We start from the raw sequence: 18,551 nt of genomic DNA on the forward strand, positions 1-18,551 counted from the left end.
TAATATGGATTCCAGCAACTTACTCATGACACACAAGAGACTTATTGGTCTGTACTGAGAGGGAAATGACTTATCACCTGAGTTCTTAAATATAGGGCATACTGATGAGGTTTTTCAGCGTGTTGGAAAGCACTTCTCCTTAAGGCAACGCTTAAACAGTTTCGTAAGTATGAGAGCAAGTTCTGGTTGAAGCTTTTTTAACACTATAATTGGGATGGCGTCAGGGCCAGTTGCTTTACTGGAATCAAGGTTCTTGATTAGCTTGGCGACCTCATGCACAGATATTTGTATGTTACCTAGCGTGTTCTGTGTTATAGGAGGAAATATGGGGAGTTGATGGCCTTCGTCGCATAGGGTAGAATTAGCTGCAAAGTTCTTGGCAAATAGTTTGGCCTTGTCTGAAGCTGAGGAGATGACCTCTGGTCCATTGACTGGTCATCAGTTACGTATAATGGCTTATGAAGGAAGACAGAAACTATTTTTGTGGACTCTTATTCATCACATGACTCTTCAAATGAATTCTACTATAGTAGGATTTCTGATAATTCCAACTATTACAGTGTCGTTACATTGAGCGCCTATGCTAATGCTATGATCTTGGAATGGGATTTGATTTTTGAATACCTTGCTCAAATGTTTCTTTGAAGCTCAATCTTCGACATCACCATAATTGAGGTATATGCCCCTACACTTATTTAGATGTCTTCCATAAAGGCTAAATAATCTCACGCATTTTACAAATTAATCTCCAGGAGTGCATAATGACTTTGTAATTATGTCTACTAATATGCTGTTACAATTGTTCTTTAAAATCTAAGAATTTGAATTTCATTTGACTAAATTTAACTAAATATTGATCATATGGAATTTGATCGTAAAGTGCTTCGAACTTTAGCCATATATTGGCTTCAGAATGGCTCCCAAATTACAGATAAAGACCAATAATTAGTTTAATCTATTCTTGATCGAATTAAGTAATAGCAAAACTCGAAATTTGTTTAATAATTATAATCAATCCTCAAAAACCTACAATAAATAAACATTTGCTAATTATTTTTCATAACTACTACCTATTAACAATATCAATCTTATAAAGGGGAAAGCAAAATAGTGTAAAATGAGGAAAATTCAGGTAATGATAATTCATATAGTTCTTTTGGGGTAGTTTGCTTGTTCCTTAAATATCTATATAGTAAAATTGTAAGAAATATTACAAGGAAGGACAGGGCAGAACTATACCAAGCTTTAAAGGTTGTGATAAAAATAAGATTTAGAAATGATTTTAGTTTATGCTTAACTGTAAACTCAAATGCCAGAAAAAACTCAATGGTTTGGGCTTAATCCGAGTCTTTCAAATGCAAGAGTATCCTACTGGTTCATTTTTGAGGGGAATATTTTTCTATAAGTTTGTTAGTTTCTAGGTGTCAAGAAGTTTGCAGTGCTATTCTTTTGTCTTCCTGACACTTGTGGATAACCATTTAATGAGTTTATGTTGTGATAAATAATGATAGCCACAAGATTCTAGACCATTGTTGACATGACTTGTTCCCTGTTGGTTGTAGTATGGTTCTTGTCCTCCCAGGCTTCACCTTCTCCCCCTTTGAGAAGAGGTTAGTTTATTGCTAATCGCATGAGGCACCTCTACTAGGGAATGCTGATGGAAATGCACAAGCATTTCTGCAGGTCAGAGTGCACTTCCTCTAGACTGCTAGCTATTGAAATCCAATTTCTGACCTTTGTCACATAATCCCACCATAGGAGGGAAATAAACATTGAGTGATTTCATACTTTCAAAGTGTCTCATTTCAAGGCCTTAACCCTAGATGAATTTACTGTTTATTTTTATCTCTTATGTCATGGTCTGAAGTTCGATCCCTAGAAATAGTTGAGCTACGCTGATGAGAGTTAATTAACTCAAAACACGCATGTACGTAGATTATTGTTTTAAAAATAATAAAAATAAATTTTTAAAAATGTTATATATACGTCCAAACAAATTATGGGCGACTTTCTAAAATAAATAAACAAAAAATCGAGCTTCGAGGTGAAGCCAATGTTAACCGAATCTATCGTTTGAAATACAAAACAAAACAAAACAAAAAACAACAATATATATATATATATATATATATATATATATATATATATATATTAGTTGAAGCCGAAATTATTGGCACCCTTTCAATATTTGCGTTTTTTGGAGAAAAAAACATTTTTTCACTAATTATTTTTATTAAAGTGTTGATGAACATTTATATCGACCATCTACAGATCTCCTGAAACACTTTTAGTTTATTATAAAATATTCAAAATAAATATTAATGATAACAAAAAACAGACGAATTCAAATTTATTGGCACCAATGATTTTTATCGTAGAATTCACGATATTTTATGCAAAATAATACTTGTTTATTATGATTTGGGTATTGCATCATATTCTAGAACGTTTCAAAGCCTTCTATAAATAACGTGCATTAGTCAATCCTTCACTTTATCAATAACACCAGACTGCAAAGATGGCTAAAATTAAGGAACATAGTTTCGATGTTAGACAGAAAATAATGGATGCACACATGAAAGGTAGTGGATACAAATCCATTTCTAAGTGTGTTGAAATTCCTGTGTCAACAGTGAGAAACATTATCAAGAAGTATGGTGTTTTCAATATGATTCAAAACTTGACAGGTCGAGGCCGTAAAAAGAAACTTTCTCCCAGAACTGTATGACAAGTCATTCAAGAAGCGGAAAAAGACACGAAAACTACTGGTAAGAAAGTAGTCCAACAATTGAGCGATCAAGGTATTGAAATTTCTGTTTCGACATTGAGGAGGGCATTGAAGTCACACGGGATTCAGGGGTACCAAGCAAGGAAGACTCCTCTCTTCTCCAAGAAACATGTTAAAGCCTGCTTAGAGTTTGCACGAGAGTTTATTGACAAGGATTTTTTTGGGTTCAGTTTTATGGTCAGATGAGACTAAAATTGAACTTTTTGGCAGCAGAAATGTGTCGTTTGTGTGGCGGAAGAAAAGAGAAGCCTTCAACCCAAAGAATACAGTCCCTACGGTGAAGTATGGCGGAGGAAACCGTATGTTTTGGGGTTGCTTTTCGGCCAATGGCACTGGAAAACTTGTCACTGTGGATGCCATCATGAGGCAAGATCAATACATTAAAATACTGACTAAAAATCTGAAACCTTCTGCAGAAGCCCTTAATCTTGGAACCAACTGGGTCTTCCAACAGGAAAATGATCCAAAACACACGGCAAAATCGGTGAAGAAATGGCTTTTGGATAATAAAATAAACGTCCTGAAGTGGCCAAGTCAAAGTCCGGAAAGTGGGCTGTGGTGAAGGCGAATGTGAAAAGAAGGAAACCAAGGAAACTGAGGGAATTAGAAGATATCGCTAAGGAAGAATGGTTTAATATTCCTATTGATGTGTGGAGGAATTTAGTAATGCTGTATAGAAAACGTCTGGAAGCTGTTATTAAAAACAAAGACTTTGCAAGTGGCAAAGGGTGCCAATAAATTTGAATTCATCTGCTTTTTGTTATCATTAATAATATTTATTTTGAATATTTTATAATAAACTAAAAGTGTTTCAGGAGATTTGTAGATGGGTGCTATAAATGTTCATCAACACTTTAATAAAAATAATTAGTGAAAAAATGTTTGTTTTTTTTCTCCAAAAAAACGTAAAAATTGAAAGGGGGCCAATAATTTCGGCTTTAACTGCCAAGGTTAAGGATATCCAAAGATAAAAAAACAATGAATTTAACAAAATTTATATAATAGTGCTTAATAAAAAAGAGCAAGATATACCTTTATTTATATTCAAATAAACATCATGTTAATGTTGTTACAAAATCAAAATTATATTTCAGTCTAATTTAGTTATAACAATAAACAAAACGACTTTCATCAGGTGACAGAAAATAAGTTTTTATCTTTCTTTCAAAAAGTCATATTCTCAAATGAAGACGAAAATCTAATCATATAGAACATTGAAGTTAAGAAAGTCATGTGTTTAAACTATAAAAAAAAGAGAAAGAGGAGAGAAGAAAAGGGAAGAGAAGGAGGAAAAGTAGGTCAGTAGACATCACTGAATAATTTCTTCAGATTAAAAGGTCAAACACATCCACACAAAACTACTGAGAACAATTTTGGCAATTAATCGTTTTTAAGAGAAAGGGTGGGTGCCGTTATACTTTATTTATTGTTTTCATTTTTATTCATTTGTTCTTTATTTTCTGCTTGATAAGACAGTGTTAAATATTTAATATGCTATATTTTATTTTATTGTATTTCAACCACCTTTATTATGTTTATTATCTTACTTTAGTTGAAAAAACTAGATTTAAAAGTTAATTACTTCTAGGAATTATTAAAAGTTACTGAAATTTAAAAAAATAAAATAAACTAGATTAAAACCACATAAAATTTATAACTACATCTCAAAAAACAAAACAAGATTAAACCCAGAACTCTAACTCCCAAAGTAGACTACCAGATCTCCTTCTCTAACATAAGGGGCCTACGTTCCAACCATCAAGAGGTTGAAATCCAATTGCAGGAAACCAAACCTAACCTATTGCTCCTGTGTGAAACTGTAATTGGATTGTTTCCCTAGATGAGTTCACGATTAAAGGATACTCAAATTTCATATCGAGATCTGACCTCCAAGATCGTCATGGGCATAGAATATGTGCCTACATTAAAAATGCCTTTCCATGTGGTAGGGAAATCTCTAGAGATGATCCTAAATTGCTGTATATGTGCTTCCGAGTAGCACTTGCTCTCAGCACTGAAATAAACAAGCGTATGGTTGCAAGAAAAATACAGACGACCGAGTAAGGTTAAATATATATATGTTTTATTTCTCACCAAATCAGAGATTTAAGGCGTCATCATTAGGATGGTTGGCCGGGCGTTGAGATAAACTCGTCAAAGTTTCTTTGGGTTTGGTTGGGTGCAGGGCGGTGATGGCAAAAATGTGGCTTAGCGTGTACGGCGATCCTTGTTAGCTGATGTTGTTTAGCGCGGGGTTGGTGAGAGGTGATGATTTGGTATCAGCCAAAGAAGGAAAGGGGCTTGTATCAAGATCGCGGGTGAGATGGTAGCGGTGGGAGATGCTGGTTGTGCCTAGTAAGCTCTGCGTCTGATGTCATTGGCGAGGGGTCGGATGCTCGTTGATAACGGAGCGAGTTCATAGCACGCCACGCTAGGGCCGATCCGTCAGTTGTCGAAAAGGCTGGTATTTTTATAGTCATGAAGCAGACATAGTAAGGAACAAAGAAAGTTTTTTTAATCACTGGCTTGAGTTTGCTTTTTGATTGTGTTTGTTTTTCGTGCTATAATGTGTTGTAGTGAACCATCTGTTTGGTATATGTATGCATGTATTATATCGATTTGAAGCTAATAAAATTGTGAATATAAGCTAGTTGGTGTTGTGAGGTTGCAATGTTTTGTGAATTATATATTGGTGTTTATATGCTTAGGAGTTGCGTTTACTGTGATGTTTGTGTTTTGTATTTTGTTTTTTTCTTTTGCTGTGCGGCTTTCTCTGGCAGTTTTCTTTGTTGAAGTAAGGTGAGAGTTATTCTAATGATGTGTGTATCTAAAGAAATGGGATTTGAAGTTGTCATGTGTATTTATTGTGTTAATTTGCGTTGTACCGACGAACAGATTTGTCCTAGCATCGCCATTGCTGGTTTCCGGTTTATTCATGGAGATAAGGAGGGATATGCGATATAACAGCACCATGTTCAAATTTGTTCTCTATCACCATCATAATCACAGAGTTACTATCTTTGAGAATATCTCTGAGAAAATTGACCACATTCTGTCTGCTCATTCTTTGGTTTACATTCACGTCTGTGCAGATTTCAATAGTCACAATGTTGAATGGCTAGCTCACTCATACAAGATGGATGATCAGGGGAGATAGTAATGATTTTTCTATTGCTTATGACCTAACACAAATTGCTCATGGACCCACGTGTATGCCCAACACTGACAGATAAAATACAAGTCTTCTAGACTTTTTTCTTACAACTGGCTCAGAACTGCTCATCTTCTGTTCTATCTCCATTGGGATCTTCAGATCACTCAGTTTTCTTGGTTAAAATAAAAACAAAACATAAGTCCTCAGATGTACCTCTTCATCGTATTGTATATCGATACTCTATGGCTGACTGGGATAACTTTCAAACATTTAAATCAGATATACCTTTGTATTCCATGTTTAAAAGAATGTGTCTTCTATAGTATCAGATTCAATAAAATGGTTAATTTTTGGTGCAGACCACTACATACCCTCCAAGAAATTCCAGCAAAAACCTAACAACCAACCATGGTTCACTCCAGAATGTGCTGCTGCCATTGTGCACAGAAACCACTATTTCCGTTACTATCAATGAAATAGGTGTTATGAAACTAAAGCTACCTTTAGGACTGCCAGCAATCACTGTAAAAGAGTAATAAAAATGCAAGAGATTTGTATGTTCAGTACATCAAGTTAAAAGTAGCTGAGCAACGGCTTCGTTCTCACCAGTTTGGTGAATAACAAACAGTCCTGAACAGAAGCAGGTTCTCTATCCCAACCATCATCAATGGACCTGAGGTAATCTCGTCAGCATCTGACAAAACCAAACTCTTTGTCAAAAACTTTGCAGCAAATTCTACCATTTACTACCAGGGCCTACTTAGACATGTAATATGGTTTCTATTCTACTAGATCGACAGCTGATGTGCTAACTGTAATATCATATAGGATTAGTTGATATGTGTTGCAGTATTTTTAATATGTAATGTGGGTATGATGCCTGAAAGTTGGAAGATTCTATTTATAAATGCTGCTGATAGGAAATGACGAATCAAATTAATTCACGTTCTGCTATGAACCAATCAGAAACCAGAATTGCTCCATAAAAATGTAATCTTTTAGTATTTCAGCACATATTTTTTTGTGTCAATATGAGAAGGACCTTTTGCTCTTTACCTGCAAAATTATAAAGTTCAGAATCTGTACAGAACAGCTACCCACAGAAAATTCTTCATCTCCAGGACTTGTATAGAATAGCTACCTATCGGAAACTCTTCTGAAATTAAACATGGCTTCCAATTCAAGAATATGCAATCAAACCATTAGGAAATCATGGAAAGTTGAGAGAATAATAGATTAATGGAATGAAAGAAAATAACCAATGAAATGAATTGCAAAGTCAAGTGATGATTGTAAAGGGCTGCTTATTATTTTCATTGAAAATGAGGTGTGGTAAAAAGAAGGAAACAGTTACAAAAAAAAATCAAATAATCCCTGTCATTGGGGCAAGTTATTACTATGAAAAAAAGGCTTCGGTGTATGATAGAAAAAACTTGAGGGAGTAAGTATTGAGCTACCCCCCTCTATATGTGTGTTGTTTGGGAGAGTGAATTTTGCCAGAACTTATATAGGAAGATATCATACCGGTTAAAAGGTAAATGTAATATCCGGAGAACTTGCATCGGATATAGGGGATTTGTGTTATTGTATAGAATTTTTATGTATTGTCTGCATTTTCAAAGCTTCACTGTATTTTTTGTAGAGTTGAAAAATCATTATCATTTTTATTATATTAGAGATCCCTATATATAATATATATATCATATAATATCTATTATATAAAAGGATGTATGTATGTTTGTCTGTCTCCATATTTTAAAAACCTATCTCTTCTGAAACTAAAAGTCATAGAGTGGCGATTTAATTTTTTATGGACCATTCTTTTCTGGGTCTTTAGCCGGTAAAAATAGTTTTTAATGGGTCAAAATTGAAAAAATCGTTATACATTTTGTACATTCATCTTAGTTTATTTTTAATTTCTAACTTTTGATCAGCTCATATGCATGTCACATTGGTTCAGTAGAAATGTCACCAGCTTTCGGTTTCGATTCTAGCTGATGGCATCCAAATGCTTTATTTTTTACTTTTGAAATCACGATTCTATAATAATATATAAGAAATCTAGACAAATTTAAATATCATATTTAAGCATATTTTATGATCGGGCAAAGATGCCCCCTCCCTCCCACTAGTATAATATATATCTATAATATATGATGTATCATATAATATATCAAGTTGACAAGAAAGTTTTTGCAGTTTTTAACTTTTAAATTCTGCTGAACATATCTCGGCTCAAACAAAAATTTATTAAAATGAGCACCATTAGAATCAACACACTTTTGCCAATGCAAAGTGTATTTATGCCAATAATGTAAAAATCTTATGTTCTGATAGCGATGAAGTCAAAACTGAAACTGTAATGCATGAGACCGATTGCTAACCACCAAACAGTCAGCATTACCTTCTTTTAGTGCAACTCAAAGTGTTGTGGAGCTTTGTCAGCATCTAACTACTGATCTGAGTGTCACCGATTATCGTAAAGAACCCACTTTTCATCACATGTTACAACCCTTCGTTGCGTAAAAGAAGGGAAGATAACATTTTATAATGGCATTTCTTTTGGTTATTGTTCAATTCGTGAGGCACCCATTTATCGAGCTTTTTTGTCTTTCCAATCCTTTTCAAGTGGTTGGAAATTGTTGTATATGTTACGTCTAATTCAGAAGCAAATTCTTTAACAATTATGTATGAATTGGCTTTAACTAAGGCTCTTAATTGATTGTTATCAATATCCAATGGCCGACCACTACACTCATAATCTTCAAGACTATCGCTGCAGCTATCACATTTCTTAAAGCATTCTGCTGTGCGTTCAGTAGTGGTTCCTGAGCTAAATGCTTCGTTGATATTAGAAATTGTTTTAGCAGCTTTTCTGGCCTAGCTTGAATTGAAATAAGAAAATTGTGTGAATTTGCTTGTTTTCCATCTTCTACTCAATGTTCAGAAAAAGATATAATTGTTTTAAAATGATTGTAATTGAAACGATTAGATAGAGCAAAAAATGTTCTTTAAAATTATTTATAAAGTTCAGAATCTGTATTATAACACCACTCTGAGCAGATCCTTGTTTTATACATGGGCAAGAAAATGCGTCCTAACCCTAAGTTCCAGTGGCTACATTTTTAGTGGTGGACCTTTTGAGAGTGACCAGACCCTTACTGGTCACTGGAAAATACTGCTCATATGCTCAGAACACACAAAATGTGCACAACCCTAAGCCTGTGTGGCAACACTGTTTACTTCGGCCAGCTGTATATTGCTTTGACTTCATGCTAAGTTCTCTTGTCACAATGGCTTGGTCTGTGTCTTCATTATCTGAGCATCAGGGTAGGTCTGAAATCAATTGTACCTTCAATTCGACTGGCAATCAACAAATAAAGAAAAAAAATGGTGGTCATTTTCCTTATAAACAAAAAAATAATTATTCACTGAAAGTTACAAAACTCTGATCTTTCACAAGTTATGACTCTAAATACAAATTCTCTGGGGACGGCTTCCATTAGTAAAGTTATGGCAAATAACACTAAGTTTGGGGGCTTGTCTCTGCACAGTGTACATTTAGGGGCTTAGAGTAGCGTGTGTCCTAAGACAGGGGCTTCTCTCTCACTGGTGTGAAAGACTCAGGCAGTTAACAGAATGTGTCCTTGAGGCTATTTTTGCTTTTCATCAGGTGGGCTTAACTCCGTCTCTAATTCCCAGTATTCCATTTTATATTCTCAGAAACCAATTTCAGGCAGTCTTTTGAAATTTTTAAGCTAAAAAAAAAAAAAATCCTTTTCTTCTTCTTCCTTAATCTGCCACTCTTAACAGTAGAGTTCATTGCCTTCACTCTCCATCATGTGGGAGGGTTTCTACCTTTCACCATTACTCAAGTGGGCGGACCAATCCTTCATTTGCATAACCAAAGGTTTTTTTTTCAAGTGCTATTTCATATGAATAAAAAAATAAATAATTTGGTTGTCTTTTTGGGGTGATCAAATTCCCTGGACAATAACTAATAGACACTTGACTTTGTATCCACCATCTTGTTTTTCCTTATCCAAAGAAACTTATAACATCTGACCAATATTTCAGGTGACCTAATAATAATTTTTGACCACCCAGAATTTGGCTAACTGCTTTTCTTAACAGAGAAGTCCTATTCAGATGAACTTATCAAATTGTCAAAAGACACCATATCTGACATTTTTTTTAGATAACTTTATATTAGAATGTCCCATTTTCAGTTAGTGTTCTTTTTTCAATGGCCGTTTATCATGACAGAAAACAGAAATCTTTATCAATATCCACAATTAAGTGGCTGTGTGTATTGAATTGAAATCATAACCACCTTTCCTAACAATGTTCTTTCTTTCCGTCATTATCACCGCCATTGCAATCACCGTCATCAACATCATCATCACTGCCATCATCATCATCATCATCATCATCTCTGCCATCATATCACCATTACATCAAACAACACTGTTACATTATAACAGAAATTATTTGAAAATACATTGTTTGAAATCAAAGTTTAAAATTCCGCAATAACTTTTTTCTCAACCTAATATATATATCATATAATATATATCATATAATATATGAATATTATATAATATATATAGCATATAATATATATCATATATATATTAGATAATATATATCATATATATGTCAGAATATATATATATATATATATATATATATATATATCAAACAATATCTATATATACAATATCTATATATCATATATATTTTTCACATAATATATTTATATAATATCTATATATCATATAATAAATATATATAACATAATATCTATATATATATATATCATATATATATATCACATAATATATGTGCCATATAACATACATATATCATATAATATATATATATCATAATATACATAATAAATATATATATCATATAATATATATATATATATATTATATAATGTACATGTCATAAATATCATATAATATATATGTCATATATATCATATAATATACATAATATATGTCATATATATCATATAATATATATAATATATATCTGATATATCATATAATATATATAATGATATATATGTAATATATATTATAAAGAATATATATATATATAAATAATATATATTATAATATTTATATAGATAATGTATATATTATATGTAATATATATTATATAATATATCGGTAATGTTTTTTTTTACATGGGAGTCACCACTTATCAAGGCCCGGAGGTCACTCGAGGATAAGGGTTATTGAGTGTACAGTAGTCAATAGGATAATAGCATAAAAATTTGATAAATTGGATTACTTAAGGGGACGGTTCATCAAGAATTTATTTACGTTGGACTTTAAGACGACCAAATTGTAGTCAGCTGGAAAGCAGGAAAACAGAACAGAGTTCTATAGGCGTGCAGTTCTAAGAAAGAAGCTTTGTTCATGGAATCTACATTAAGGTTTAGGCACAGATAAAAAGTGGGGGAAATTATTGACAGTGGTTTCAGTTAGACGAGTGTTTTTCATGAAAGTTTGGCAAGGGGGGGACCATAGATTGGAGCCCAGACAAGCTCTTACCATGAAAATAACGATAAAGCAGAGACAAACTCGCAATGTCTCTTCTGTGAGAAAGAGGTTGCAGGGAAGAGAAAGGGGCATCCCCCACTATGCTATAAAGTCTTTTTTGAACTCTGTCAAGGTAGGATAAGATCTTTCTAGCAACTACTGCCCAGATGTGGCAACAGTACTCCATGCTTGTATATACTTGGCTTTCATACAGGTAGAAAATTGCATCAGCAGTGAGATATCTACTGGATCAGTAGAACGATCCCACCATTTTCCCAGCAGCTCTGGCAACAGATTTGATGTACATGTTCTATCTCAGATCAGGAGTAAAGGTCTGAGCTAGAAGTTTGTCAAAATATGGAGTCTCCCCAAGACGAAAGCCATTCATTTCAATTGATGCTAGACAGGGATCAAAGCGTTGATAATAGAAAGATAGAATCTTGGTCTTAGATGCATTAAAATTAACCAGCCACCTCTTTCCCCATTGCACCACGTGATCAAGATCAGAGAAGAGAGAATCGTTTACTGCCTTTGAAGTATTGCCATAGATAGTAGTGTTGTCAGCATAAATGTCAAGAAATGATCTTAGGATGTGATTTGGGAGATCATTGATGTAGATCAGGAAGAATAGACAATGCATTGTGGATGCCTTTTCGGCAGCTCCTGTAACTCTACCTTCTCCTAATTTGTCTCTCAGTCCTCATTTAGAATGCATAATTTTTATGACAAAGGGAGAAGAAAAGCTGTATTTGAGGTTGGTAGAATTTTGCGTTAGCAGTAGCCTGAGATGTCAGAAATTTTCTGTTTCTATTTCTATCCTTGTAACCATGTCACTAGTAAGGATGCTGGAGTCAGGGACCCAAACCTTGGACTAACCACTAATGAGGTTGTCCTATCAGCAGGTGCAAAGTACTGGGGCTGCTGTATTGCCATTTGGTGAATGGATTCTGGACCATGCAGTAGCTTCTAGTGGGGTTTCTTGGTGCCATATTAGTGGATAATTTTTATGGCTTTACCTTTTCATGGTCTACAAAAAAATATTTCTTTGCTTCTTTTTCTTCCTTACTTTCCCTCTCTGCTCTGCTCTAACCAAGTCTGTTGACCTATTCCCTAGATGAGTTTGTAATTAAAGAATATTCTAATTTAACATCCAGATCTGACCCCCAAGATCAACATGGGCATGTAATATTTGCCTACATTAAAATTCCAGCAAAAACCTAACAGCCAGACATGGTTCTCTCCAGAATGTGCCGCTGCCATTGCATACAGAAATCACTATTTCCATTGCTTCCAACATAATAGATGTACTGAGACTAAAGCCACCTTCAGGACTGCCAGCAACCACTGTAAAAGAGTAATGCCCATCTAGACAACCTGTTCCTGGAGTCCAAGGCAGTCATACTCAGTGAGATTGAGGAGGGCATCTATATCTTTGACAAGTCCAAGCTCACCTGCCTTGCCACTAATTGATCAAAAAATGGTTGTGGATTTTACTCTCCCAGAAGCACTGGTGGTGTCCCATAGGTTGTCATGAGGACTGGAAGGTTACCATTGTTAGCAGCCATTTCACACACTCATCTGAATCATGTTATTCTCAAATAGAAGGCGAGGTGCTAGTGGTGGCTGATGCATTAGAGAAAGTGCCAAACATTGTGCAGCAGATGCTATCTTTCGCCATCTAACCAGTGCTCCCCAACTCCAAAAGATGCCATTGGTGGATGACATCACATCTGTCTCCGATCATGAGGAACACATTCCTCATCTGCTACAATTCCCTGACCTCAGCCGCACCATTCTCTTCTCCATATGACACAGCGGTGAATGTGACACCGATGTGGAAGAGTCTCTCCAGAACTGTGCTCTATCATCCATCAACTTGATACAGTTGATCATTTGGGACAGAGTTCGGATCGCCACCAACAGTGACAAAAACAGGGTGAAGGTTGTTGAGATTATCAAATCTGGAATGCCAGAATCTTGCAGTGCATTACCTGTGTCCTTGTGTGGGTACCACCAGTTTCATGAGGACCTTTGACAGTGTTGTTGTATACAAACAGCATATTGTCATTCCCCCTGCTCTGACACAGGATGTCCTTGATGCACTCCATTCTGCACACTAAGGCATTTCATCTATGATGTCAAGAGCTATAGCATCCGTCTTCTGGCCTGGAATCACTCCGGCTGTCGCAGCTACCTGAAACAACTGCAATCACTACAACTGGATGGCATCCTCCCAACCCACCTCATCACCGACACCAGCCTATCCCTTTCAGTGTGGATGTACTGACTTCTTCCACTACAAAGGTATCAACTACTTAGTCATTGTTGACAGATACTCCAATTGGTTCATAGTTGAAAGAACCTCCGGTGGGGCATCTGGTCTAATAGACTCTCTCCGGCGAACATTCGTCAAATTTGTTATATCAGACGAGCTGTCTTCTGACAGAGGATCAGAGTTCACTGCATCAGCCACCAAGCAGTTCCTACAAAACTGGAGTGTACATCATCACCTATCATCCGTTGCTTTGCTACACAGCAATTGCAGGGCTGAGATTGGCATCAAAACCATCAAATGACTGCTCACTGATAATACTGACTCAGAGGGAGAACTCAACACTGATGCATTCCAGCATGCAATACTGCAATACAGGAACACTCTGGACAAGGACACCAAACTATCTCCTGCAATGTGCATGTTTGGTTGCCCATAAAGGACTTCATATCCATTCTACTTGGCTGTTACAGATCATATGATTCATGGAGCGACACATTGTCATGGGAAGAAGCCCTGAGAAACAGGCATATGAAGTCTGCTAAGCAACTTGCTGAATATACAAAACATCTACCAGCTCTGGTTGTGGGGGATTTGGTCAGAATCCAAAACCAAACTAGCTCCCAACCACTTAAATAGGACAAATCGGTCAGGTGATCGAAGTGCACCAGTTTAATCAGTACGTGGTACACATTGATGGATCAGGTAGGATGACTCTCCGAAACAAAATTTCTCCGGAAGTGCGTCCCCCTCTACGCTCCCAGAGATAAACTCATGATTGATAACGACCTGATGCTCCAGCAAAAACCATCAACCCAAGCCATGTCTGGTCATGGCATTACTACAACAACCAAACAACCATATGATATTACGCTACCTAATGATAAGCAGCATGCTCCTGCTGCCACCATGCCAACACCGGTGCATGATGCACATCCTGAGAGCGGCGAACCAGATCTAGAGAAGTCAGTGCTCGCACCTAGCAGTGACATTAATGACCAGCTAACGACCTCCCCATCAATACAACAAGTATTGCATGAGCTGTCAGCACCTATGATCCTGTCAACTTTGACAACCCCCCGCCCCCAACCAACATCAGCAAAATTGTGACACAAAAGTGCTCGAATAGAAAGAAAATGAAGTCGCTATGGCTGAAAGACTACGTTCAAACAGCTGGGGCAGAATAATCCCTGGGCTAAAGGACATTCTACCCAGTGAAGGCCCATGATGTGTTTTTATTTCTTTCTCTTTCACTATTTCTCAACCGGACAGTGTGAAATATTTTGTGTGTTCACCTATGTACATTGACAGCCATCGGAGAATGTACCAATGGCTTGGGGGTGAGATAGAGAAATATGTACTGTAACAATACTTGTTATGTTATGTTACTTTAACTATTCCACTTACTTAGTTCTACCAATCTGTGTATTTCAGATCTTCATCATTTGTGATGTCATCCTGAAATGGTATCAAAATAGTGTAACTTATTTAATTACTAGTTTATTTGAAGCTTCTTCTTTTAAATGGTACAAAGTTATGATGATAATATTGAATTAGATTAGAGTTACATCATATTATATATAGGGAGAGTAAATCTGTGTCGCATGTTGGAGGTCCCTAATAATCTAAATTCAAATCATTAATGTATTCCAAAGAAAAGCAATATCCATTTCTGAAAAAAAAAAGTACTGGTAATGATTGTGCTCTTGTTAAAACTCTTTTGGGTACTTATGAAGAATATGGACCGTGCTGTTTTTTAGATAGAATTTTCAAGTAAAATTCAAATTTTATAGTATCTTTTGCTATTAAATTGCTAAATGAAAGTACAGAATAGTTAACACCCCCCCTCCACATGTTAAGAATAGGTTTCTAAATAATAACATTATTATTTCAGCACAGTCCGTATTTTGCATAAGTGCTCTCTTTTGAAATATAAAATATAATAACATCAATTCAACTTAAATTCACACATATTTTTTGACTTCTCACATAATTAAAAATCTACTAGTTTATTTTATGAAAATTTTGGTTCATTTTTTTCTGTTATTTTATAAAAATAAAATAACAGGAAAAAAAATCATAATGCCAAAATTCTTACTTGGCGAATATTTTTCAATCTGTTTATATGTAATCGCCAAAAATAGTAAAATACCATTTACTAAAAAGAAAATAATAATAATAAATATGTAGCAACCACTATGCCTGGCCAAAATAAATGCCCGGCAAGAACATTTCACAGCGATCACTGCTTTGAAAAACCCACACGTATGAAAAACGCATACAAACTACAGCACATATAAAAGAAAATGAAACTATATTATGCTCCCTCATGTATGAATACAGTAACAAGGGTTATTGTGTGTACAGTAATCAATGGGACAATATTGTAGTAATCGCTAGTAATGGAGATCTGATAAAGTGTCTTATTTAAGGATGCGGTTCAACAGGAACTTGTTTATGTTGGACTTGAAGACATCCAAGTTGTAGTCAGGTAGGAAACAGTCAAGTATTTTGTACAAGGCAGGATAGGCTGTTTTTAGCAGCTCCTGCTCAGATATGGCAGCAGTACTCAATTCTTGGACGTACTTGGTTTTTATATAGATAGAGAATTGCATCAGCAGTGAGATATCTTCTGGAGCGGTAGAAGGATCCTAGCAGTTTTCCAGCGACCTTAGCCACAGACTTGATGTACGTGTACGATTTCAGGTCAGGAGTAAAGGTCAATCCCAGAAGCTTGTCAAAACATGGAGGCTGTACGAGCCTTTTTCAAGTCTCAACACAAAAACACACATTCACATTTCAAGCTATGTCATATACATACGCACACACACACATACGCGCCCACGTCACACATGTACACATATTCACGTTCGCGTACATACACTCACATTCACGTGTATAGACACACACGCTAACGCACACATATGTACTCACACACGCGCGCACGAACGCACACATGGACGACGTCACTTCTGCTTTCTAAGGAATTATACACATGCACAAATGACCACCGGAAACGAGTATAAAACAAAGAGACAAGCTGTTTCTAATTCTTTTAGGACCAACTCTCAACCAGAGAGGTTGGGCTAACCAGCCGCCTCCCTTTCGGGAGGCACACGCTTGCGCACGTCACGCCCACTTACTACTATGTATGGAGCACGGGCTAACAGACTGTATGTACACATTCCCACTCTTTCTCTCTCTATCTACTACTGGTGCCTGAGAACACCTTCGTGTAGCTGACTACTAACTGATGTCAACTCTCATATCCTCTTCTTTGTCTACACGCTGGACTATCATTCTCAATTTCCACACCAACATTTATTTCTCTTCCCACGCGCGAACAAACGATAGTGACCCGAACTTGAGATGAATAAATATTTCCTATTCTTGCTACAACACCAGTCCCGCAACAAACATTGGTTACACACGCGCGGACATGAACACATGTTATAACTAAAACGTTCATTCTTTCAACAGCAAATAAACGACGTTTATCTTATTCATCAATTGAGTCTTTGTTTCCTTCAATTCCATTCGTTTCATTATTCTTTTGTAACGGGATTGGGGTATTTATATATCCTAGTCTCCTACAAGCCTCCCCTAGACGAGAGCCATCCATTTCAATTGATACCAGGTGGGGATCAGAACGTTAATGTTGTAAAGATAGAAGCTTGGTTTTAGATGCATTAAAAGTAACCAGCCACCTCTTCCCCCATTGTACCACGCGCTCGAGATCAGAGGAGAGAGAATCAGAGAGAACTTTGTCATTCACGGCCTTTGATGTGTTGCCATAGGTGGTCGTGTTATCAGCATAGATGTCAACGAATGATTTAAGTATGTGTTTTGGAAGATCATTGATGTAGATCAGGAAGAGAGTTGATTCCTTTCTATTAATCGGCGATCCCGTTAAATTTACATTTAATGGCCCCGTGAATACACTACTACAAATAAATAAATAAAAACAAAAACAACAACAACAACAACAAAACATATAAAATGGATTAATTTGCCTTCATCGCTTGGAAAATCAAACAAAACTAGTCGATGAAATTTGACAGTCATTTTAGGAGTAAATTTTGCCTGAAAACAAATATATTTTTTTATAGAAGTAAAGATTTAAAAAGATTGTTTGAAAAGGCGATTAAAAATTGTTTTATGTTTTTTTTAATTCTTTTTAAAATGTTTTTTCTTTTTTTTTAAATTAGAAACTTACCGCCATTTTCAAAATGTCGTCTGCTTTCAATCATTTTTGTTTTCATCATTTTCTCAAAGTTCCTTTATACGGATTTTGTTTTTTTCACTCAACATCTTTTAACGCTCGAATTATTAACTGAAACATTATCGTCCATGTTCACAAAATATTATTATTATTATTATTATTATTATTTTTTTTTTTTTTTTCTGTTTTTGTCAAAGTCTTAACGGAAATAAATACGAAAACGCCATGTAGTCACAAACGCTGACGAGAAAATGAGATTTACATCAAAACGAATTTTCTTTTTAATTTAAAATTTTTATTTTTTTTAAAACAAGATAAGGGATTTTTCCTTTTATTTATATATTAAAAAAAATTAGTACCAGTTCAATTTTTGTGTCAGACAAAGCTGTTTTTTGCGACGCAGCTTTACGTAAACAGTCGGAAAAGGCCGATGAATCACGACCGACGTCAAAATCGAAACGAGACTGCGTTCCCACAGAAAAATAATTAATAAATAATGAATAATAACTAAACCACTTTTAAAGCAAGAAAAAAAAAAAAAAAAAAAAAAAACGCTCACC

General features: G+C 35.4%; 1 long non-coding RNA gene across 2 annotated transcripts in view; it reads right to left on the reverse strand.

Moving 5' to 3' along the window:
* Window positions 1-18,167, reverse strand: part of LOC145297629 (uncharacterized) — a 178,008-nt gene extending 159,841 nt beyond the window's left edge. For both annotated transcript variants that reach the window (XR_013870290.1, XR_013870289.1), the window contains exon 1: window positions 17,986-18,167. This is a non-coding gene — a long non-coding RNA (uncharacterized LOC145297629). The remainder of the gene's footprint in view (window positions 1-17,985) is intronic.
* Between the last annotated feature and the right edge of the window lie 384 nt (window positions 18,168-18,551).

Source organism: Euprymna scolopes, chromosome 18, assembly GCF_053919585.1.
Source record: "Euprymna scolopes isolate OS-2025 chromosome 18, ASM5391958v1, whole genome shotgun sequence".
NCBI lineage: Eukaryota > Metazoa > Mollusca > Cephalopoda > Sepiida > Sepiolidae > Euprymna > Euprymna scolopes.